We start from the raw sequence: 26,803 nt of genomic DNA, 5'->3' as shown, positions 1-26,803 counted from the left end.
AGGATAAAATAAAATGTGAACTCTTCCAAAACGAGGCAAGTTAAATGCTAGCAAAGCACATGATGATAATGGTCTGCTTGAATGTCCCTAAACACATCTCACATTTTGAAAATTCTGGCCCTTACAGAATATATTATAGAGGTTATCTCTGCTTAGTATAATTCCAACGCATCCAAGAATTCAGCTGCAAGCTTTGCAGAGTACTTGCAAAAGAGTCTTTTATCAATTCTTTATGCTGTTACTAATACATTTTGTGAAATTACAACTAGAAATATGCCCAAAGAGAGATGATATACTCGCAATTATTCATTTCATACTGTGTGGAACTTTCTTTTTTTAATAAATCAAAGATTGAGGCATATCAAATTGCACTGAAATTGAACAAGAATAATATTTTCATGGGTATTTTGAAGACTTCATTCTGCCACATTTAGCAGATTTTATACATGCATCCGAATTGATCTCACTGTTGTAACATCTTTACTTTTTGAAAGCTTCTTAGACTTGGCATATCTTAGAAAGCAGAATATTGAAACAAAAATTTGTTTAGTGGTTGTCACATCAAAATCAATCAAGAATGCACTACTGTATTGCTGAAACTTATTTACTAAAAATGTACTAGACTCTTAGACATAAAACTAGAGCCTTCATACAGACAGTGACATATGGCGGGGAGATAAATTTCTAAAAACAAAGTGTAATTCCTTCTCCATTTGTTCACAATGAAAATTAAACCCCAGGGGGGGAAGTGAATGCTTTCTGAACATAATTATATGCTAACAGTTTTTGTTGTTGTTGTTATTTCATATTGTCATGCTTTCAAGAAAACCTTCTCTTTTTATACATTATGGTTTAAACATGACATAGAATTCAATCCAAACCATGTCTACCCAGAAATAAGCCTGACTGAATTCAATGCGGCTTACTCCCTAGTAAATGGCATTAGGATTACAGCCTTAATTAACTGGCTTGAAAAGAAGCAAAACATTTCCAATGATATTTTCTTCATATGTCTAGCAAACTTGCTTTAAGTTGCTGAGTGACCGAAACATTGCAAAAAGAATGCATGCCTCCTCTCTCCTGCAACTCCCTACTTCCCAAGTTTTCAAAACAAACCCTTACTTTTGGAAAGAGGAGGTGGTCAATCAGCAGTGGGTCAGGCATCCTAGAGACAGGAGAAGAAGCCTCACGTGCTTCTTATGGTCTTCTACAATGGGTAGGGTTTCTTGGCATGCCAATCAATGTGAAAAATTATCTCTGAAGGTAGGAAGTTTTTAAAACCACTGATGCAAAGATGGAAAAGAGTCGTGTCTGCTGGCCTTCCAGTTGACCCCAACGCTCCCATTCAAATGTGTTTCACTTACAAGGTGTACACATGCTCTCTCTGCAGAGTTAGGTATCCTGAAAAGGCAGAATACCAAACCATGTAGAGAGAGCCTATGCACCTACAAGTTGTATTGGCACAGGAACATGGAGCGTAGGAAGCTGCCTTATATTGACTCAGTCCATTGGACCACTGAGGTCAGTATTGTCTACACTGTCAGTGGCTCTCTAGGATTTCAGGCAGGGTCTCTCCCAGCCCTACCAGGGATTGAACCTGGGCTCTTCTGCAAGCAAAGCAGATGTTCCTCCACTGAACCACAACCCTGCCCTTGATCTCTGCAGAGGCAGATACACTTCATCAGCTCAGACGCCCTCTAGTTTGCAAAGCTGGTTATGGCCTTCTTCTCACTCAGGATGCAAACTCATATCTGGACTGTCCCATCTCAAACTGCACGTCACATAATTGGATTTCCCTCCATATGAAACAAAATCCTTCCACGTAAAGAACTGCCATATCATGGGAAGAAGCCTAGCAAGCCAGTTTTCTCATAGAGCTTACACACGTCCCACCACAGTATGCACCTATAGAAAATCATTGTCCATTCTGGTCTACAAGTTCTGCTGGATGCTCAGGTAGCAGCCTGGTTTGCATGCCATGCTAAGCTAAACCATAGCTTAGGGCTTGTCCACACTTCTGTTTGTCCTGTGGTTTCTAGGCATGGGTACAAGTGGTTTTGCATTTGTCCTGCAACCTTCCCCTAGAAAGCATGTTCTTAACTGCTGAATTGGAACAAACAGCAATCCACAAAAAACCCAATGCCCATTTGCTCCAATTCAATGGTAAACCACAGATATTCAAGGGGGGAAGCAGTGGGGCAAGCGGATGAGTCCTTAGGGGCAACACACACTCCTGCTGATAAGATCAGTGTCACTTAGCTCTTCTCCAGGATTTCTACTTCTGTGCTGAGCTAAACCACGCCCAACTTAGCATGTCATCTGAAACCAGGCTCATGGTTTATCTCCCCACAGACTAACCATGAGCTTTAGCTAAGGTTTGTTCTTGGTTTATGGCTCAGAGCTTTCACAGGGCAACAGCAGAACAACCAAGGAAAAGCAAGGCAACCACAATCGCCTCCCCAAGAGGGAGGCATGGTAATGGCCTGCGTGTAATTGCAGTCTTTTATCCTCAAATCTCTACATCTTGTCTACGTGGAGTAGATTGTTTTGTTTGGAGGGGATGTTCAGTGAATTGGGCCTCCACCTATTGCCTTACATGATACAGCTGAAACAGACCTGTCTCAATTTATATCTAATTTCTGTTATTGTTTAGATTACTATTAGGAGGCAGGCATGATGCTGGCACTGGGGGAGGAAGAAAGGGAAACAAAACCATGCTTCAGTCTGATGAACAGCTTTCATTGTGCAGCCAAAGATAATGATGATCTCCAGAGTGTGACTTACAATGCAGTCTGATAAACTGACAAATTAGCTTCCAGAAAGAGGTTGACAAATGAAATCCATAGTTATCCATGAAGATGAGACACACACACACACACACAAAATCTGATGAAGTGGATTCCAGTCTATAAAAGCTTATGCTATAATAATTTGTTATTCAAAGGTGCTGTAAGACTCTCTGTTATTTGCTGCAACAGACTTAACATGCCGACCCCTCTGGAAATAAGTAAATGGATAGAAATAATGGAAATGGAAATGAATTAATATATTAAGACACAGGAAATCATGTTAAGTGACAAATGAAATGGGCCACCATTGTTTCAGAAGCTATCTGAGAAGTTAAAGAAATAAAGTTATCACAATAGTCACAAGTAAAAATTATGTATTCCTGTCATGATATTTTCTTCTTTTTCATAGTAAAGACTCAAGTGATTTCCACAAACCTTAAATTAGTATCAAAATAATGAATTATAAAATTATAACAATGGAATCAACAGCAGCACAACTGTTGCAGATGCTCAAGAGCTGCATACATATATACAGCCTGGTAGGTATTTTAATGTTAGAAACATACTGTGCCATTAACATGCATATAGTTATGTTACATGAATGTTTGTTAGAACAGCTCTGCAGGTGCACCAATTCAGTATTGTAAAAAATAATAATCTAAAAATAAGTTCATAACATATGTACAAGGATAATAAGAGGAAAAAAATAAAGTAAAGAAAGTATATAATAAATATGGGGGGGGACTAAGAAGATGGATGGATGGATAGATGAAATAAAACCCATCTATCTATAAACTTGACTTTGCAAGTTATTTTTGGCCCTTGGTTGATATATCATGTTGATTAACAATGCAATTTCCAATGTTTTTCTTATCCATTCAATTAACGATGGAGGGTTTTATTTTTCCATATTAGCCAATACTGTACATAGTCTTGTACCAATTAAGAGGCTAACAACAAGTTGAATATCAACTTCTCTTATTTCTGTTTACACCTAGAAGAGTTGTTTTTAGATTTCTGAATAAAATACTCATCAATATGCATACTCTCCAGCATATATGCCTTTATTTTCCTAACTCTAGTTCAGAGGTTGGCAATCCAGCAGGCAACAATCTAATTTTATACAGCTTCTTGTGTTCCCTCCCACCAACACGCCCTGAGAGTGTGCAAAATGTCTGGTTAATGTACAAAATCCTACCAATGCATTCACATTCCCCAAGACCTGTTGGGAGATTGTACACTGGGAAATGTGCGCAATTCCCTCTTCAGAGACAGATTATGTGCACATTCTCCATGAGGTGTGGTGTATGCACACAATGGCTGGTTGTTATATACATTAACTGCTCAACTCAACAGATTATAGATAGGTAGCCGTGTTGGTCTGCCATAGTCAAAACAAAAAAAATTCCTTCCAGTAGCACCTTAAAGACCAACTAAGTTAGTTCTTGGTATGAGCTTTCGTGTGCATGCACCCAGTGGCGTAGCGTGGGGGTGCAGGGGGGGGTCGGCCGCACCGGGCGCAACATCTGGGGTTAGGGCAAATCCACAGGTTAGGGGGCGCAAATCCATGGGTTAGGGGGTGCAAATCCACGGGTTAGGGGGTGCAAATTACTTGCCTTGCCCCGGGTGCTGACAACCCACGCTACGCCACTGCATGCACCACACCTGAAGAATCTGAAGAAGTGTGCATGCACACGAAAGCTCATACCAAGAACTAACTTAGTTGGTCTTTAAGGTGCTACTGGAAGGAATTTTTTTTTGTTTCAACAGATTATGTTATGCAGACATACACATACAGCAGAAGTAACCTCCCAAGTACTACATTTCACTTTTTCTGTTTTGCATTTTACAGAAACAACACATCTAAAATAACCTACTAAACACACAAGCAAGATACAGCCGAACACAGCTAGCTGAAGCAAGAACTCTGCATTCCAAAGCACACACTCAAATCTATCACCCTTAAAGTGATTAACATATGGATTTCATTTCTCATTTTGACACCTTCCGTTGGATTTTTTCCCACTGCCTCTGTTTTTAATACTAATTAGCACATAATATTTTGACCGTTTACAACATTTCATCATTAGAGGGTAGTATAATATTTTACAACATTAATCCAGGTTAACGTCCATGCCAAAAAAATGGAATATTTTGATAGAAGGCGAAGCAAGGTAGGTGGCAAATGTGGTGCCTAGGCTTAGAAGTCAGAACCCTGGTAAATTAGCTGTTAACAGCTGCGAAACATTTCAACACAATCCCCTCTATTTCAGACACCAGTTTGTGTCTCTTCCACTAACAGCTACAATTGTCAAATGTGTTATTCAATTCTAGACTATAAGAAATACACTCTTATCGAAATAGCAAGTGTTTAGGTACAGAGGCAGAATATAATGTAGATAGGACTCAGAAGCATCACCAATTCTAAACTTCAAGAAATGGAAATGAGGTGCTAAATCAGGGGTCAGCAAACTTTTTCAGCAGGGGGTCAGTCCACTGTCCCTCAGACCTTGTGGGGGGCCGGACTATATTTTGAGGGGGGGGGGGAATGAATGAATTCCTATGCCCCACAAATAACCCAGAGATGCATTTTAAACAAAAGCACACATTCTGCTCATTTAGAAACACCAGGTAGGCCCCACAAATAACCCAGAGATCTGTTTTAAATAAAAGGACACATTCTACTCATGTAAAAACACACTGATTCCCAGACCATCCACAGGTTGGATTTCAAAGGCGATTGGGCCAGATCCAGACCCTGGGCCTTAGTTTGCCTACCCATGATCTAAATCCTCACCCTGTATCCATAACCCTTATAAGCCACAAGCCCTTTGCCCATGCATTTTTCACTTGGCTGAGATGTCAAAGTTTCACAGATAAAATCTTGCAGAATAGTGGGGGAGAAGGAGGAAGCTGCAGGCAAGAATGCTCCTCAGCCCTACACCCCACCATCTGCTATAATTTGGTACCCCCCCCCAATAGCCCATCTTTTTACATCGGGGTGGGCAACCAAATTTGGTCCAAGGACCAAATGCATCTAGGCCACATCCCTTACTAGCCTTGCTTCAAACTGCCCTTGGGTGTTTTCCCCTTGCTGGTTCCCTTGAACTGAAACTGTAGTTTCTGGTTGTTGGTTTTTTTTGGGGGGGGGGGGTTACTGTACCCTGCCCTGTGATAAAGGCATATTCAAAATACTTTAATATTTTAAATCACATCAGTACATACGGTACATACACATGCCATGTGGGAGCGCTGTTCTAAACGGCAGCTTATATATTTTTTTCAAAAAAACAACAACAGTAATAATCAATAATTATTTAATTTGCACAAGATTTCTCCTTGCAAAACAAAGCCTTCATTTGCAGCCGCAATATTAACGGAGCTCATGAACTCATTTCCCTTCTCAGTTAACCATTGAACACGCATATAATGTTTACAGCAATGTTAGTCCTACTCAGAGTAATCCCACTGAGAGGCTGAGTGTGACTTGCATTGGAGATCACCTGTAGGCTGGAAAATCTGCTTCTTAAGAGGCACATATTAAAGAGAAGAAATTGCAGCATGCATTTTTTTCACCATGTACTGTTGGTGTTATGACAAGGTAGTATAACCTTTAACTAATCATACTTTAGCTGACAAATTCTGGAGGTATGTGTTTTTAACTAAATAATCTTGTCTACATGTGTTATTTATAGATAATTCAGCCTGTCAAGAATTATGGATGAAGAAGGGGAAAAAGCAGACTGCCTTTTTAAAAATAATTTTTTTAAAAAAATTCCCTCAAACTTTCATCCAAGCTATGTGAAAAGCCGATATTACCCTGGCAGACATCAAAGATTTACATTACATTCCCTTCCACTCACTGTTTCAATCTTTTTTTAAAAAAGAAATTTTTACCACCTTCAGTGAGCCTGCTCTCCCGTGTGCAGTTTGCAAGATGTTTTGTCTCAGTACAGAGACCAAAAGTAAATAAATAAATCTGGATTCATCAGCAAACAATTCACAGGAGCATGTTGCTAACTTGCAGTCACATCCCACATATTTAAGGCACATCCTATGGAAGGAGACAGAAGCAGCATTGGTGAGCAGCTAGCAAAGGGGATTTCACAAGTAACAGAAAATACACTTTTCTTAACAAGACCGTAGATGGAGAGGGGGCTGACTTTACCATTGCGCAGGGTGAGGCAGCTGCTACGGGCAGCAAATACCATGGGGTGGAAACCAGACCCACATTCTCCATGAATCTCCTAAGCGTGTCCCCTCTGTAAAAAGGTAAAGGGTCCCCTGACCATTAGGTCCAGTCGTGACCGACTCTGGGGTTGCGGCGCTCATCTCGCTTTATTGGCCGAGGGAGCCGGCGTACAGCTTCCGGGTCATGTGGCCAGAATGACTAAGCCACTTCTGGCGAAACAGAGCAGCACACGGAAACACCGTTTACCTTCCTGCTGGAGCGGTACCTATTTATCTACTTGCACTTTGACATGCTTTCGAACTGCTAAGTTGGCAGGAGCAGGGACCGAGCAACAGGAGCTCACCCCGTTGCGGGGATTCAAACCGCCGACCTTCTGATCGGCAAGCCCTAGGCTCTGTGGTTTAACCCACAGCACCACCCGCGTCCCTTGTCCCTTCTCCCCTCTGTACCTCCCCGCAAAGCTAGCCTGTTCCCCTCAGGAATGGTGAAGGATTTAGACACATCCCTATGGAATTTTTCTCCAGGAGCAATTCAATTGACTGTTAATTTTCATGAGCGTCTCAGAGAATGTTTTATGCCAACAGGCCTGTTCAAGTTTAAATTCTGATAAGATTAGCCAAGTCATCTGAATGATTATTCCATAGCATTTTTATGGTACTTCACATTTTATTGTATTGGTATATATCTCATTGTACACAGCCTTGATATTTCACATGCAATATTGGTATATAAATAGTTTGATGAATAAATAAATAAAATTGCCAGGGTCAAACCAAGATTCAGCTGTCACTCTGGTCCTATTCTGTCTGTGGGAGAGGCAGGCACCACCTTATCCTTTGCCTCAGGGAGCAAATGTTCTTGGGTTGGATCTGAAGGAACAGCGGCTTTTTGTGGCATATACTGTATATGCCTCGCTTGCACCTCTACTAAACAGGTTTTTGGCATTTATTTATTTTTTAAAAAGCCTTTAAAATCTGTTTCAGGTGAGAAGGAAAATGTTGTGTACTGTACCAGAGGGAGAAATACCTCTCCTAAATCATTTCAAACTTTATTTAAAAGCTATGTCTGTCTCCAGTCTAACACATTGCTTCTTTTCGATTTGAATCCCTACCGATCAAGCAATAGCTTTGAGCAAACCAAATGTGCTGCACTGATGTACTCATGCTACTAATACAGGCCGAATGTTAAGGCTCTCCTCCTGGAAAGTCTGCCCTCTACTGCATGAAAACATGGGAGATAGGAGAGCTAAAAGCTTATCATAATGCCAGTGGTTATGGTATCTCTTTTGGTGCCTCCTAGATCCTGAGGGTGTGGATTTCCCATCTCCCTTGTGGAATGAAGATGAGCTGAAATAAATGAGGTAAAAGTGCTTAGTCCACCAAGCAGAAAATAGTCGTATGTAACCCAAATTCTGACTATATATCTTTCCCACACCCTCTTTGGTTTAACACATAATCAGCAACATTTTTAAGACTGTTCAGCACCTTCTAAAATATCCTAGCGGGCTGTTCAGACACTTAAGACACTGTCATGAAAACTGTTCTTCCTGAATTTAGTTGAATTTTATTCCTTAGGCAGCAATTTGGAACTATTGTACTTTGACTAATTCTCTTCTGAGGAAAAGTCCTCTGAAAAAAAATACCTTTTCTAGGTACTTCGAATCTAATAAATAAGATATCTCTGTGAGAGGCAACCAGACATGAGGCATCATAAATTCAACAGGGAAGAGATATAAACCCATTACATTATTTTACATCTGCTAAAGAGGTTTTGAAGGATTGTTTCAAAAACCTGCAAAATTTGTTTAACCACAGTGGACAGTGGGATAAAAGAAAGGTTTTACCTACTTTGGGAAGCAAAATTTCTCCCAAACTATTTTCAACTTCATCAGGTTCAAACTAGAAGATACATTAAATGTATACACGCTTTAATTAAATAAGTGAATTTAATGTGTCTTGCTTTTTCTTTTAAAAAAAAAAATCTGCAGTGGAGACTGCACCATGGAAAGAGAAAGTTACTGTAGCACCCTTTGCTACATTCTCAACAAAAAATTCCCTCCTGGGGCAAACTGCAGCTTAGAGGTATATGAATTTCAGCTGGGACTGTAACATTAACAATCCTGCAAATCATAGTCCTAGTCCTGATCCCGTCTCCCCACGCCAAGTTGAAAGGTAAAAACAAGACACATTAAATGTGTGTCTCTTAGTTTAGCCCTTTAAAACAATTCTGTTTCGTGCTTTAACCTGAGCATTCTCCTGAAAGCCTTGCATTTATTTCACTTTTCTCTTTCTTTCCATTTTACAAGCCATTTTTTGCTTGTGCTGCAGTGTACTTTGATTCCTTCTTGCTGTGTTAGCAGCATGCTGCCTTTCCCATATGTTTGTCAAGCATTTATCTTGCCGTGTCCTGGTTTTGTCCATTCAGCCTGTTATTTGCAGATGAACGGAAGAGTACAAATCAACAGAACTGATGCTGCTGACACTGCGCGTGTTGATTAGGTTTTTGTGTGTTCAGTTACAAATACACTCCTGAATCTTTATGGCTATGCCATCCAGGGTGAAATATTGGACTGTGCCCAGATTTAATGCTATATCCACCCAGAAAATTCCCCTTCATTTCCATCTTATCAATTAAGGACTTGCCAGACCTTCCAAAAAGCATGACTGGTTTGCCTGCGGGGAAGAAATCCTTTCCCAGCAAAAGAAAAATATTCTCCTTGGCCATTCTGTTTCACCACACCATGTTTGACGACAACTTTGCTATCATAAGCTGTATTGACAGTATCACATTTGGCCATTTGCAACTTTAACACTGTTGATACAGTCTAATAGCAAAGTTGCTATTGGCCAAATATAATACTCTTGATACAGTCTGTGGTTGTGTATTCAGTCATTTGCAAGTCAAGAGGCAAAACACTAAGTCTGTACAACTTGTAACCTACCAAGCTATACACAACTTCCCAGTCATGTTTAGCAGTCCATTGGGAGCTCAAAAACAACAGTGATCTTTGGTCGCCAAAAAAATGGGACTTTGGGGATTATTGCAGCACACGGCAAGCCACAGATAACTGCAGCGAATGATCTTCAACAAGCTGATGGCTCCCAACTCTATCTCTCCCTTCCATCCCACCTCAAAAAAGACAGTGAAATTCTGAACCAGCACCTGAAGTCACTGATGGACCTGCTATGGACTAACAAGCAGAGATTTAATGCAGAGCAAACAGAAGTGATTTAAGGAACAGAGATGAGATCTGTAGTCTTGTGGAAGTATTGCATTCTCTTTGGAGAAACAGATTCGCTTTTTGAGTGTAACCCCATGCTATGGAACTCACTGGCCCGGGAGATTAACCCTTGCCTTAATGGTGCTTTTGACATCAAGGAATTCTTTTTGGTCTACTTTTCCTAGCATGTTTATGGCATGACCAGTTTCTAGTTACTGGAGTTGGGTTGGGGGTTTTTTAATCCACTGATCTTTTGAAAGTGCTTTTTTTTGGTACATATTTTACACTAACACGCACGCACGCACGCGCGCACACACACACAGTATTTTTCTGTGTACAAGACTAGGTTTTCCCCCCTAAAAAATAATGTCAAGAATTAGGGGTTGTCTTATATAAGGATAGTGCCGAGGGTGGACTGGCAATTGGTTGTTTCTCCCCAAATAGGGGGTGTCTTATACATGGGGGCATCATATAGATGGGGAAATATGGGGTGTGGGGGTGTGTAGATAGATATAGATATCTGATATACAAACATTTACAATAAATAAAAAATCCACAGCAGGTGGGCAATTGGTTTGGTGGGTTTTAAACTTCTCAAACCTAGACAGCATCTTAAAAAGTAGAGACATCACCTTGCCAACAAAGGTCCGTATAGTAAAAGCTATGGTTTTCCCAGTAGTGATGTATGGTAGTGAGAGCTGGACCATAAAGAAGGCTGAGCGCCGAAGAATTGATGCTTTTGAATTATGGTGTTGGAGGAGACTCTTGAAAGTCCCATGGACTTCAAGAAGGTAAAACCTATCCATTCTTAAGGAAGTCAGCCTTGAGTGCTCACTGGAAGGACAGATCCTGAAGCTGAGACTCCAATACTTTGGCCACCTCATGAGAAGAGAAGACTCCCTGGAAAAGACCCTGATGTTGGGAAAGATGGAGGGCACAAGGAGAAGGGGACGACAGAGGACGAGATGGTTGGATGGTGTTCTCGAAGCTACTAGCATGAGTTTGACCAAACTGCAGGAGGCAGTGGAGGACAGAAGTGCCTGGCGTGCTCTGGTCCATGGGGTCATGAAGAGTCAGACACGACTAAATGACTAAACAACAACAACAAACTTCACAGAGCCTCAACTAATCCTATTGATTTAACGGAAGTCACAAAACTACCTAACCTTTCAACCTCTGTTCAGTTTTGCTTTTTGATTACTACTGTGGTACCTTGAGTTACATACGCTTCAGGTTACAGACTCTGCTAACCCAGAAATATTACCTCGGGTTAAGAACTTTGCTTCAGGATAAGAATAGAAATCGCATGCCGGCGGCGCAACAGCAGCAGGAGGCCCCATTAGCTAAAGTGGTGCTTCAGGTTAAGAACAGTTTCAGGTTAAGAACAGACATCCAGAACGAATTAAGTTCTTAACCCGAGGTACCACTGTATTGCATTGCTACCCTTTAGACCAGGTCAATGGTCTCCACTGGCCTTGAGGAACTTCTAGAGGATAAATGCTATTGAAAAGGCAGTAAACAAAAGAAGAGTCACAGTGATTACAGTATATTTCTGTTGTCATGAGCACAATTTGATACAACTCTTCTTTCACTCTTCCCAGCACCCAGTCCCCTTCCAAGAGTGAAAGAAGTGCATTGCTCTCAACTCAAAGGTTAGACTTCCAGCCTCTAAAGTGAATCTAGAACAGTGTTTCCCAACCTTGGGCCTCCAGCTGTTTTTGAACTACAATTCCCATCATCCCTGACCACTGGTCTTGCTAGCTAGGGATGATGGGAGTTGTAGTCCAAAAACAGCTGGAGGCCCAAGGTTGGGAAACACTGATCTAGAACATTAACTCAGACACATAAAGAATAGAACACAGGAAGCCATCTTATACAAAGTCAAGGCATTTAGCTCAGTATCGCCTACACTGACTGACAGCATCTCTCCAGGATTTTCTCTACCTGGAGATGCCATAGAGTGAGCCTAGCACCTTTTGCATACAAATAATGTGGTCCATCACTAGAAGAATGTGGTCTTTCACCAAGAAATACACAGAATTTAGAAATGTTAGAATCTCCTTTGTATCTTCCCACTAAAATCTTGCTTCCTTGAGCATGCAGCAGAGGAGCTGAAGGCAAACAGAAAGGTCCTGAAAACCAAACTGAGCCCGCAGGCTGCCAGCTGCATATCTCCAGCCTACATCTAAGATCTTCATTAAATGAAATAAACCATAAAACCCAAAATGCAAAACTGTCACCTGAACATTAGTTGCTAAAACTACATCTATCATTTTGATGCAGTTGTCCATTAAGCTTCCAACATCTCACACAAAAAATACAGCACTGGATTTCCTACAACTCGTAACTGAACAAGAGAAGTTACTGAAAATAACCATTTTGCCCACACGGAACACTGAGTGATTGACAGGAGAAGAGAGCTGGACAAAATGGTCCAGTGTCTCTGTGTACATTCTCACTGTTCCGAGAAAAGTTTCAGAGTCGTCACTGTGCAGTGATGTTTTCCTTTGACACTGTAGCCAGTTAAAACAGTATATACTTTTAGTCACTTTTCCAGCTATAACATTTACAGCCAATTCCAATTTTGAAAATGGCAGCATTTTGGCTGGTACTAAATGAAGCCTGTTGAATGGTAGTTTTTCCCTGGCAAAGCTGACATTCTATATTAAGTTTTTACATTCATGGAACTGAAAAGGAAATCATTTACGTTTCTCCATTTCAGCTGGTAAATGTAGTTTGGAAGATTAAAGGATAAATCACATTAGCCCCTCACAGGCAGAAGTACTGTGACATTAAAAGGGGGGAAAACACATGCAAGAACTAGTTGCACCAGTGCCCATCTATGCCCATTCAATTATGTATATAGGCTACATTGTACCATCAGCTCCATGGAGGCCAGGAGAGCCTCACTCCAACTCCATCTATTAATAAGAAAGAGTGGTCTTGCAAACTGAGTTAGCATAGAATGCCACTATGGCCCAGTTTAGACACAAACAAGCAGATAATCCATTACAAATGGGCCACAAGGCACTTTAAAACTCTGCTACTAGTTAGCAAAACAATTACAAGGTTTCATGCTGTTCCATACTCAGCAGAACAGGGTTTGTTCAAACCATGATTTGTTTAAAAAAAAAGCTAAGCTACCAAACCAAGATTGTTCACTGTTGCATCTGAGAAAAGGAAATAGTTGTGATGCATTTAACTGAGTTGTATTTTTTCAGAGCCGATTCTTAATTATATGTACATTATGCTAAATCTATAGTTAAACAGGACAGTTCAGAAGAAAGCAATACTGATTAGAAAATGAGGTGCTGGTATCACGAAATGCTCGCCGTATGATTCCAGGAGAAGTACCAGTGTCTAAAGAGAGACAGCTTGTGTCTTGGTGCACCATATAAACTACGGCCACTGTGTTGTATCTAACATTGATCATACTTAGGACAAAACCACTGAAATTAACAAACATGACTACAGTGGTACCTCAGGTTAAGTACTTAATTCGTTCTGGAGGCCCGATCTTAACCTGAAACTGTTCTTAACCTGAAGTACCACTTTAGCTAATGGGGCCTCCTGCTGCTGCCACACCGCCGGAGTCCGATTTCTGTTCTTATCCTGAAGCACTATTTCTGGTTTAGCGGAGTCTGTAACCTGAAGCGTATGTAACCTGAAGCGTATGTAACCCAAGGTACCACTGTACTCTGAGTATGACGAATGTCGCTACAACTCTTTGTCTAGTTTTTTGGCCTTTTAAAAAATTAGCCAGCACGCACATTTTAGCATGAAATTTCATTGCAAATTAGACCACAAAATTATAGAGGCCAAACACACACTGCATTGCCTGATTCTAAACAGCAAACAACCTAATCCTAATAAATTGCATCATTTCCATACTAAATTGTATCACAGTTTTGAGGTGAAGTTTCCCCTGTGATCAGTGATGAGCTATTTAAAAAACAATTATGCCAGAATATTACACTGCCTTCACTGGCAGGAGCACTACTGGAAGCGGGAAGGAAGGAAGGCAGTCTCTCAGCATGAGAAGACAATGTCCCAGGAGCCCCTGGGAAATCCTGTATTCCCAAGAGCTACTGACTTTGTTAGCAGCCCTTGGGAAAACTATTTCCCATGGGTTATTGGACCTTTAATCCTGGAACCAGATTGAAGGGAAGGAAGAAGGCGATCTCCCTCCTTTCTTCTATTTGAAGCCACTTCCCGCTGCTGGCAATGCCAGTCAGCTACGTAGGGTTCAAAGGGAATCAAGAATAAGACAGGGATCAGATGATAGAAAGGGAAGGAGGGCCAAGGGCTAGGCTGGTGAGCAGAGGTTTCAATAGGAATTCTTCTTTGGTTTGGAGTAATCCAAGCCCAAGGAGAATCTGGGTCTCCCAGTACTTAACATTTCTTTGAGGGAAGCATTGCAAGCCTGAAAACTCATATCCAAATCCTGGAAGAACTGGCTTCACCAGCATCTCCAGTTGCTACTGCAACACATATACATAACAGCAAACGATTCCTCAAGTGCAATCAGTATAACCATCACACTGAAGATCAGGCAGACAATACCTCACATCATTGAGCCCATGATATATGCCAGATGGAATTTTTCACCTGAAAATCTTGATGTTTCTTATCATTGTGCAGCTTGATGGCCATAGGCACTGGACTGGAAAATTAGAAGGAAGTTGAACTGTGACTATTCTGTAAAAAAAATTAATTCAAGAAAATGGAACATCAAGTGCAATCTGTGCATTACTGCTGACTGAAATAGCACAGGGACAGACTATGTGGGGGCTGTTGTTGTTGTTGTTGAACTCCTTTGAGGGTAATTAGATGTCAGCGTGAGACTGCTTCAAAAGAAAAACCAATCCTCTTTCAAGATTCTAAATCTATGGATACTAGAATCGTCTATAATTCGCTTTTTTAAAAACACACACTTTTTATTATATATCTCACGGGGCACCCTTTGGCCTTCCACCTGGAGGACTGATTATACCCACCTGATTCCATTCAGTGGTGCAGTAGCAACAAGTCCTCCCAGATAGTATCTATCGCTCTATGTTTTAAGTTTTCCTTTATTTTGTTTTTTGCAAAAAAATAAATAAATAAATACAGATAGGTTGGGGAATCGTTAGCTTCAAAGGGACCTGTGCATATCAAGAGCTGGATCTAGAATCGAATGTTACTGGTTTCCAATAGTTACACTTTTTCGGTTAAAAAAAAGGGTGCCAGCACCCACAAAACTGTAGAGTTGGAAGGGACCATGAGGGTCATCTAGTCCAACTCTCTGCAATGCAGGAATCTTTGGTCCAACATGGGGCTCAAACTCACAACCCTGAGATTAAGAGCCTCATACTCTCCCGACAGAGCTATCGACCCCTGCTCTTTATTTCCAAGTCCTTTGGGTTCCAGAACAAAATGGCTCCCACAGGTCAAAAAAAAAAGAGGTACACTCCATACTGGTGAGTAACATCACACACACAAAAGAATCAACCCCCATTAAGCCAATTATGAGGGAGGAAGGGATGGAGAGAGCAATGCCTTTCATTTCGATAAGACTTGGTCACTATCAACAGATGCTAAGTAACATGGAAGTGTTGTATTAGATCAACATGCCTTTCTTGACAGTGATTTTAGCTGCATGGAGGAAGAAAGCAACAGTCTGCTTTATTCAGTCTCAGCGCTGGGGCTAAGAATAATGACAGGATTGGTAGCTGGGGGGCTGCAAGGGAAGAATTGGGGGGTTTCAGGGGTGATACTGTCTCACATTGTTGCTGTGAATTCTGGCACCATCTGCCTGTGTGTGCTTGTTTCTCTGCCTGCAAAACACCTGTTCTGCCTGTAGTAAATAAAAGAGATAATTACAGGTGCCATAAGGCTTCAGCACTCTCTCCTCCAAAACAAACTGACCCTGTAAGAGATTGTCCTTAAGTTCCCTCTGCTTAGGGAAGAGAAGCCTAGAACAGTACACTGTGCAGCTTTCCTTACACAGCATGTTAAGAAACCAACTAAAACAGTTCAATCTGTAAGGCCAAAGAGCATGTCTAACCTCAAGCACATTTCAGCATGCAACTCTGGGGAAATCCTTTGAAGTGAATTTGGGCTGTTACTGCCATTTAAAAGCCAGAGTTAGCTATGTTAGTCGGCTCCAGCAAAACAATATAAGAGTCCCGTGGCACAGACAGTCAAATGTTTTGTGGCACAAGCTTTTGTGGACCGCAGCCTGCTTTGCCAGACACTATTGTAAAATTTTAATGCCAGCATTTCACTGACCACTTTGCAGAACAGAGATACATTCCTTTGCCAGTTTCAGAAGAAAATGGAAAGAAAAGGACGGGATTTAATAAAGCAACAGAAAGATGCATTATGTAAAAACATTGACTGGTAACCAACAGCCAGGTGAAGTTTATGTTGGTCCTCCAAACATTTTGTGTTTGAATGCATTTGCTTGACTCAAAAAGGATGATGAAAGCCGTCCCAGACACAGAAGCAGCATCCAGGACCACACAAATGCAGCACCATTTGTGTGGCCTCTCAGCTGTTGGGTCCTCTCCCCTGGGAAGCACACAGGGCCCTATCAATAGCAACATTCAAACAGACTTTAAAAAACATTTGATTGAATTAATTCAGCATTTTACTGAAGATTGTCTACAGGCTAGATGTTTTAAGGAGCGATCCTAACCCAGGCTGCTGCCTGGTGGGGCTGCATTGAGCAGCAGGGCAAACACAACATCTACCACCCTGCTGCACATAGGCAGGAGAGGCAGACAGGTAGCTGCAGGGCCAGCCAGGAGATGGCACAGCAATCAGCCACAGACCAAGTTGAGCGCCATCGTCTGATGGCTACAAGGCCAGCTTTGGATCTCTTGTTATTTGACACATTCTTAGAATGGCCTGTTTTGAGGTCTTGCACTAGCTGTCACTAGCAGTGACCCCGTCAGGGCTATTCCTACAAACTTGCACATTCAGCAGCCAACAGGGGAAGATCTTCACTGGAGAAGTGATGCTTTTGTCCCTGCATCAGCGTTGGCTGGTAGGAGGCTGTCTTCTGCCCGCTGCTGCATTTTTAGAATTGTTTTTCAGGCTCGTTTTAATGGCAATAGTTTAATAGATTGTTTGTTTATCCCTTTGTAAACCATCTCTCGCAGACTCGTGGGAGCGGCATTTGATTAATTAATTAATTTCAATGGAAAACTTAAGCAATGGCAAGATAAAACAAGTTGTCCTTATAATTACAACCTTGTGTAGTGTGGAATAAAAGAAAAGGCATAATTGGCAAAATGCTTTTACTAAATTTCTTCAATAAATGTTAGCATTCAATTATAAAAGAGAGCTTTGTTCCATTATTAATATTTTACACCCAAATTAAAATAGCTAGAGTGCTCTTGGCTCTCATTTTATTACAATGGCAAAACAAAAACCATTTTGCTGAATTTTCCTTTATTGACACAAACTGCTCAGTCCCTGAACTAACTTTACATAGAGGGGATTTTACAGTAAGAGACAACTTTCCCCCCACTGTCAGTTATTCAATTTAAATCCACATTCTGCTATCACTTATCCTCAACTTTCAAAACCAAGCTTGCACATCTGGATGATGTGGTCAGTGCTGACTGGAGTGGGACCAAACCGGAAAAAGACATGAATGAGAGCAACTACAGGTCACCAGATGGAATGGAAAGGAGAGGCTAGAGAGAGTTTGTGACTCTACTCCTTCCCATCTCTTTTCTAAAGATTCGTGAATATCTAGCCAGTTTTAAAGGCTAAACCTATTGGTGTACCATAGCCAAACATTATACTGGAATTATTTCATAAATGCTCCCACAGTATTTATTCTTCTTGCACATCATCCAGTAAGCAGTGAATAACGTGATTTTCCCCCTGTATTCAGTGGCAACGCTTTCAATCTTACATCTTATATATGAAGTTTCTACTTTTCTGACTGCACATTTGCTCTGATGTGTTTCTCTGATCAACACCAGCACATCAAATAAGCACAACTAACAGGGGCAGTCACCCTATGATGCTATGCACACTTATCTGGGAGAAACTGAACTCAGTGGAACTTACTTCTGAGTAGACATGTAAAGGAATGTGCTGCTAACCTCCCTATCTCCCTCCAAACAAGGGGAAATATATTTTTATTACCTTTCTCACTACAATGCATTTTCTAAGAGAGCATATTTTTCATAATACGCCCTTTCTTGAAATCAAAACTAGGGTGGTATAGTAATCCCAGAATAGTTTTCAAAACGTCATAAAATAAGCAACAGTTAGAAATATAACAAGTATACACAAAGAAGGTGATTATCTCAGGGTGCAGGTAGGTTCACATATACAGAGGCAATCCTTGAGGTATTGAAGTCCTGAGCCGTTTAAGATCAAAACCAGCACTTCGAATTGGGCTCATGCAGTTGGGTCAGGATTGGTGTCATTGGAACCAACTCCTAGGTGCTGAGGTCCCTTCTCCACCCTCAATAAAATATTTGAGGGTGCTGGGCCTCCCCAAAGTTGATGGGCATTGTCGTTCAAATGGTGTCCATACACTGCATCTTATGAAAGACAGTGCCCTGCCAATATTTTATTCAAGTTGGCAATATTTTATTCAAGGCTGCCGATTTGCCAAAGGCACCTTTCTACTGTAATTAAAGTGCTAAACATTAGTAAAACAGTTTTAAAACAGGTAAAGTGCACAGTGCATGCATAGTCATATTCTATGATTTTATCACATAATAACTAGTTCTAACTTTAAATCTAAAGCTCACAGATTTCCAGGTAGTTGCAAGAACACAAATAATTTTATGTAAAAGGGGTCAGTCATATCAACAGTATATTAGTAGTTTATGTACTCTAGAAATTGTTAAATAATAGTTTATTTGTACAAGTAAAATACAAGTTTTGGAACCAGGTGAATACTTTTAAGAAGAAGAAAAATATTTTGAGAGGGTTTTTATTTTGGTATGAATATGCCACCAACAGTTTTCAGAGTCCAATCAAACAAATAATATGCCACTCCGAATATACTTCCTACCAAATTAATGCATGTTACACAAACCACATTCACTTAGCTTCAAACTTCACTTTTTTCATCTGGGATTTATGCCTTCTCTTTCTTGAATATCTTATACTCTTGCCTCAGGCTAATCCACCTCTTTTGAAAGCAAAGCCAGAATTTAACAGCTTTGCCTCCTAGAGACCTAATGATAGATGTCAAAAATGTATCATTAGGATTTTGTCCAATTAAAAAAAAACAAGACTTAACAGAATGTATGTGTTATACAACTTTCCCATGTTGGACTAGGTAAAAGTTTGGAATAATGAAAGAGAATTCCTGTTACACAACTTCTCATATATCCTTGAGGGGAAAGGTTTACGACTTTCCCCACTGTAAAAACATATTATGCTTTCAGGTTTTATTAGAGTAGTGATCCTGATCCAGAGATCTTTGTGTACAGTGACAAGAAGCTCAACATGATTTGTCCATGAAATAGATAGGCATTATTGATAATACTTGATCAGAGAGTCAGTTTGGTATAGTAGTTAGTGTATCAAATTAGGACCTCAGAAACCAGGTTTGAACCTGGAGTTCTTCAGAGTAAAGGCAGGCCATAAATGTAGTAAATAAAGAAGGCCTTTTAGAATTGATAGCACAAAAGAGGGTAGATATGGAATTTCTTCCAACACAGCACCGTTTCCCAGATACAGAAGATTAATCCAGATGCCACATTTCCAAACAGATACAACTCTTTCTAGATCAGGGCATATATGTAGAAATATTTAAATCTGAATGTATACATCACTATTGTCAAGGGTTGTGAATACAAAGGTTTTATAGTTTTTCAGGGTCGTGGGTGGCACTATGGTCTAAACCAATCATAAGGTTGGCACTTTGAATCCGCGCAACGGTGAGCTCCTGTTGCTTTGTCCCAGCTCCTGACAACCTAGCAGTTCAAAAGCATACCAGCGCAAGTAGATAAATAGGTACCGCTGCAGTAGGAAGGTAAACAGTGTTTCTCTGCACTCTGGCATTTGTCACAGTGTCCCGTTGCACCAGAAGCGGTTTGGTCATGCTGGCCACATGACCAGGAAAAGCTGTCTGTGGACAAATGCTGGCTCCCTCGGCCTGAAAGTGGAGATGAATGCCACACCCCATAGTCGAATTTGATTGGGCTTAACCATTCAGGGGTCTTTTACCTCCTTTATCTCTATAGATTTTCACTACATCCTGTATTTTATTGTTATACTGATCCTAAATATGTGCAATGATTTCCAGACTGTGCTAGTCTGTTGCAGCAAAAACAACAGTCTTTTGGCATCTTAAAGACTAACAAACGTATTATAGCATAAGCTTTGATGCATCAGAATTCACTTCACCAGATGTTGCAAATTAAAGTTGCCATATTTCAAAAAGATTTTGCAAAATCTCCCCCCAAAATGAAGTTTTTAGGGTATCTTGTAGGGAAATCAGCAAAAAATCAATACTTCCGATATGGGCTGTCATGCCCATCTGGGCAGGTCTATTTTCTTACTGTACCAGTGAAACCTCTCTTCACTGGCCGCATATCACAGATGTAGTTAAGTCAGTTTTGTGGATATAAAACTTGCATGGATAAAACCCAAATCTCATCACTAAAAACTGTGATACAAACATAACCTCCATAAGCAATTAAAACAACAACAACAACAACAACAACTTAAAAGTAACTTACAACTTTATCCTGTCTACTTCTATTTGTAGGGAAGCTCCCCTAACTTTAGTAAATGTGCAAGGAGTTGCAACCTTAGTCTTTAAAGCTAAGTGCTAAACTGTGAACTTAGAAAAAGGCATTGACTGGATGGCAAATGTCCATATGTAAACTGAAAAGATGAGTTTTAAGCAAGAATTCTACATGAACATATTAAAATCTTATTTTCTCTCTTCCGATATGATTTCAGTTCCGCTAAGGAGAAGAAGCTATATTCATTTCAAGACCCTAATGACTTCTGTTTGCATAAGAACTATGTAAGAAGATTTACAATGCGGGTAACCTATTATTAAAGTATATGCTAATCACTCTCAATCCATCTAAACTAAAACATCACCAAGAAAATATGCATAATGTGATTAAACCAAACACAAAACAAATCCATTATTTCCTATTTTACATGTACAGTAGTTAATTATTTCCTAATTGGCTATAAACCTTTAATGTTAAAGTATATGGATTGTATTTTAATTTAGTTTTTAAAACTCATACCAAAATAGAAACATTTTCATAAATATTTATTGGACCTTTCAGATAAAATGTTTCTCTTGCAAACTTACAGCCTGTGTTTACTTAAAAGGAAGTTCCAATGCTTTTAGTATAATTCACTTGCAATAAGAATACTTATGATCACAGTCCTAGGTTCTTACCACAATGTTAAAACAGTTTGGGGAAAATTATCCAGTTTTAATTCCGATGAGGGGATGTGATCTAACTGCAGTCTGGCTTTCTGAATCATCACTGACAAATGAGTAAAATGAATAAACCCCTGCAAAGGTATCCTTCACAGACGCTACAAAGATTTTATTGGTAGACTGATGTGGGAATATTTTAAGGCAGCAACTGCCTACAGAATTTAAACACTATAGTTCTGTCGCTGATCTATAGCAAATTGCCTGGAATTATTTTCATACAATCATCTTAGTAATACACACTGACCAGGGACAGCAGCAAATTAGCAATGTGGCCTGTCTAAAGCATTTAGGCTGGCATCCTTCCCACTTAGCTGTAATCTTAACCCCCAATGTAGGGGAGTAAGTCCTACTGAATTCAATGGGACTTAACTTCTGAATAGACATGGTTAGGATTGTCGCCTTGGCTGCGAATAAGATCTATTGGACTTAACTGGACTTGCTTCTGAGTAGACATGTATAGGATTGTGCTATCGATCATCAAAATTTCTCCAGCCATACAGACACCATCAAACCTCAATACATGCAGCCAACATAATATCATGTGTACAGCAAGGGTCCTAGCCACACCACACTGTACCATCATCGTATTATTTATGTAGAAATAGAGGTGAGGCCTGAAACGTTTCAAAGACATTAACATCTAACAGTGATGCTAGCATTTTTCCAAAATTAAAAAAATAAATATATCAGCCTACTGAAAGCAATGAAAAATATTGTTATGTCCAACACAACATGGTTTAGTCTACTTCTTAACAATGCTATATCATAAAAATTATTGATGTTTCTTTCTAAAATTGCACATATTTCACAAATTATGTACCTTAGGAATCTTAACACGTCTTTTTGTTCATAAACCTTTCAGAAATTTGAAATCATATCTCAAAATGCTCCAGTGAGGGAGGCTTGTATTCAACATTTCTAAAATAAAGCTACACAAGATTTCAGAAGTTAAGCTAACTTATATAAAGTTACCCGTACGAAAAGAAAAAGGCCAGGAAATTGGTGGAAAGTCCTAAAACCTAATAAAAGTCTTGAAAAGTCCGAAACACTAATTCCAGGAATTACTCAACGTTCATCACAAGTTCATTAAAACCAGAAACCTATTTGTGGAAAAGTATAAGACAGACAACAGAAAAGCATATGCATATAAACCATTGTTTGAATCTATGAAATAACGTTTTTAAAAGGCACATCAATATGCATACAAGTTTACTCAAAACAACATAATCTATTTGCTATAGTTTAGCATTACAAGAATTACCCTTGTTGCATTTACCCTTAGGACAGTTGTGTGAAGAAAGTGATTGTGGTCACTGTTCATTGTATCTGATTTCAAGATACTTACATCTGAGGTCAGGGTGTATTTTTTCTTTTGCTTTTAGCTTTTTAAAGAAGTGAAACTAAGGCTAACATACTTGGCCAAGGCCACACCATGATACCACAACAGAGGACAGACATAGACACCAGATGTCCATGATCCAATGTGATGTAATGGAAGTGTTAGTCAATGATGGTGGGGTTGGGCATATAGGGTCACCAGTCCCATACTATGGAACAAAAATTCAGCAGGCACCCTCCCACTCGATTTTCAGGCATCTCTTAAAGACCAATCTATGCAAACAAGCTAATGCAACTGAGTTTGGGGGGGGGGGTTCATCAGAATGGTCATTTTGTCCTTTTTTTGGTGTTTTATATTTTATAGTATATATTTATTGTATATATTTATAGTTTCATTGTATATATTTATAGTTTCATTGTATATATTGCTGTACACCACCATGTACGAAATAAATGCTTAAATAAAGTGAGCCGCAAAGCTCTCCTGAACCAGCTATTCTCTCTCAATCTAACCTACCTCAGAGTTGTGAAAATAAACTCTTTGGAAGAGAAGGGTGGGATTAAAAGGTAATTAAAATAAATAAATTTCTGCACACTGTTCCACACTGAGGACCTCTCTCTCTCTCTCTCTCTCTCTCACCCACCCACCCACCCACACACACACGAATTCCAGGAAAAGATGCCTTAATGTGCTATTCTGAACATACTAAGGACATAAGATACCTTAATGTGCTATTCTGAACATACTTACTTACTGCCTCACTGAGCAAAGTGGGGCATCAGAGTCAGAGCAACCTTGGGCAGTTGCATGGGCCCAGCACTTAACCAGGGCATGTGCAAGACTCCCCCCCCCCCGCCTGGTACTCTAAGCAACTCTGGATAATGGGGTCCAGTCAGGGGCGTCTTACCCATAGAGGCTAGTGGCACGGGTCACCTAGGGCGCCAGGTTCTGGAGGGCGCCAGGGAAGAGGCGGAGGCTGGATGCGGCGCCTCCCAGCATCAGCTCGCCGTCCTCACCTGCCTCTGCCATGCCATGCTAAAGCAGCGCCGCGCCCGGTGCCTCTGTCTGCAGTGGCCACCGTGGCACGAAGTGGCCAGCTGAGCTGGGAGGTGCCGCATCCAGCCTCCGCCTCTTCCCTGCCAGAGGAGCCGCCCTCCAGCCACTGCCCGCCTCCTGCAGCCCTGCCAGCAGCGCCGTCCTCCCTAAAAAACTTTGGGAAACAGGGGAGGGCGCTGGAAGGAGCTTTGCACCACAGTGCCGGACATGCTTAAGACGGCTCTGGGTCCAGATGCTATTTTAATTTTCCACAATGCCCCAAAACAGGGAGCAATGTGAGAAATTGAAACTGTAGGAATAGCACACCAATCCATGAAGACCTGATGCCTTCTTTGTCTTCTGGTAAGCCCACCAAGAGAGAAGGCAGCCCACCAAAGAGCACTTAGGAACAAAGGAGTCAGACCATTGGTCCACATAGCTCAGCACTGTCCACACCGACTGAACATCCCCAGTCCTACTGGGAGATGCCAAAAATTAAACCTAGGAACTTGTGCGTGCAAAGCAAATGCTCTAACACTGGCTTATGGCCCTTTGCCCAGGCCACCCTCAAAGCTGGAGCCAGTTCTGCCCTAAGTAAATGATACGTTTGCACTGTCAAGAATGCAACCTTAAAGCAAGCCGCTCTGAACACACTAAAAATTACTCCTAATTAAACACATGAGAGAATTGCTAGAGTAGATGTCAGGATGATCAAGGAGGGCCTCTGTCAGCTGAATAAAGTCACTGGGTTGAGGAAAACATTGATATATTCTTGATTTATATGGACATATAAATGATCCATTAAAAGACAAACCCTATGCACATCAAAATGATATTCTGGGGATTTACCGGTATGCTGTTACAAGTGTAAACATAATAAACAATTGTAGCAATGCCATATTGCAGTAGGAATTCCTCCCAATCATTTCAGAAAAAATGAGTTTCATACACCTAAAATCAATTTAAAATATAAAATATGTACAGTAATTTATTATTATTGTGTCCTTGAGAATGACACAGAAGGTATCATTTCAAAAGGTAGCTATTATGTATCTATGTGTTATGTATCTATTATGTATCTATGTAGCTATTATGTATCTCCTTAGTTCTCCCTTCATTTTAGATTTATACGCATACCGGTAATTATTTTATAAACATTATTTTATTTTCCCTGTTTTCTCCATAACTTGTACATTTTAACACTACTTTAAAATTCTGGTGATCACCACATTTTCAAGGCTTACCGGAGAGTAAATCCCATTCAGCTCAATTATTCTGAGTAGAGATATTTAGGATTGCACTCCACCAGAATACATTTCAGCATTTTAGAGGCAGATATATTTTCCTCCAGTAAAAATATAGCCTAGTTGCTTGTTGCAGTAAGCACACATCATGTTACTTTATTCATTTCTAAACTCATATGGATTTTAAGTATTTTATAAAATAATTTGAATATTAAAATAGCTGGGGGGTTCTCCCCCCAAAGAGTCATTTCTAACCATTGTACAGACTTTTCTCCCCTTTCAAAACAAAAAACAAAACCCACAGCAGCTATTTCCATAGTTACGGGATCCAGAGTTATTCATCGTGGAAGTTTGCTTTGTGGAAATACATGTCTGTTAGGCACAAAACCCCAGAACAGCCCCATCTCTCTACAACTATGTCCTGAAAGAGCCCAAACACATGAATCAGTTGCAACAATACTTACTCCCCCAGCTCTAAAATCCGGATATGCCTCACAAGCACACAGCACCTGCAGACCAATCCCATGCGCTCTGACTTGGAAGTAAAACCCACGCTGTTCAATGGGACTTGCCTCCAAGGAAGGGTGCAAGAAAACGTGCACAGGATGGCAGCCTTCCTTCTTTCGGGGGGGGGGGGAATCAAACAAACAGATCGGCTGCAACGAACGCATTTCTAGCATTTACACCAATCCCAGTCCACACCAAGAGGCACTGCTGAAGGCAACCCTCCCGATGGCTCCACGCGAAGATGGGAGTCCATCCCACCTGTTTGATACCCAGGAAACATTCCCTAGCGCTCATCTCGTTAAACCTCTCTCGTTACCTGGTTCAAGTGTATCCCACGGAGCGCGTTCCTACCAGCGGATTCCTCTCTCTCTCTCTCTTTTGCCAGCTTCCCAAGAATAAACCCAGCCGCCTCGTTCAAATCGTGGCTGGATGAGAGGAACCCCAAAGTAGGCGATATACACACAGGCGCAGGAAGAGAGTTTGGTGCGTGTATGTGTGTAGGATTCCCCTTCCAACCCTAAGTGCCAGCATCCAAAAAAAATAAAATACTGTAAAGCAATGGCAAAGTAGCAGAGCTGCAGCTTCCCTCCCAACGAAATCCCTCAGGGGGTAAAAAAAAATTAAAAATTCCCAAGGCATCTCGAGAGAGACCCAAATCTGAACTTCTGGTCCACACACACACACACACCCCTTGCTCCTCCAAAGGAGCCCATTCAGTTGCATGGGAGGGATGTTCGCATCTGCCACGCCACTCACCTGTGTGCGAGATGCTGCTGTTCAGCAGCTGCTCCCTTCCTTCCTTCCCTCCTCCTCCTCTTTATCTCTTTGCTCCGGCCGGGCGGCGACTGGCAGGCGTGCCCCCCACTGCCATCTTCTGCTGGAGGCGCCGAAGCGAAGGGACTATGTCGAGGAAAGTGGGGGGCAAAAGAAAGTTACCTGCCGCCGCTGCTAGTGCTGCTGCTGTGGGCAAGGGGGCTTCATGTGAGCCTGGCCCCGGCAGGCGGCGGAGCAAGCCTCTCGCCGGGAGAGGAAGAGGAGGA

At 40.9% G+C, this 26,803-nt stretch overlaps 1 protein-coding gene across 6 annotated transcripts in view; it reads right to left on the bottom strand.

The window, feature by feature from the left end:
* HDAC9 (histone deacetylase 9) overlaps nucleotides 1-26,803 on the bottom strand; it is a 422,950-nt gene extending 396,147 nt beyond the window's left edge. For 2 of the 6 annotated variants that reach the window (XM_077936988.1, XM_077936989.1), the window contains exon 1: nucleotides 26,520-26,802. The gene's annotated coding sequence lies outside the window, so the exon portion shown is untranslated. Of the gene's footprint in view, nucleotides 1-26,519 lie in introns of all 6 variants that reach the window. The other 4 variants (XM_028750039.2, XM_077936991.1, XM_077936990.1 and 1 more) reach the window with 3 other exon arrangements.

Source organism: Podarcis muralis, chromosome 12, assembly GCF_964188315.1.
Source record: "Podarcis muralis chromosome 12, rPodMur119.hap1.1, whole genome shotgun sequence".
Taxonomy (NCBI): Eukaryota; Metazoa; Chordata; class Lepidosauria; order Squamata; family Lacertidae; genus Podarcis; species Podarcis muralis.
Note: the sequence above shows the minus strand (reverse complement) of the source record. Positions and strands in the feature narration are given on the sequence as shown.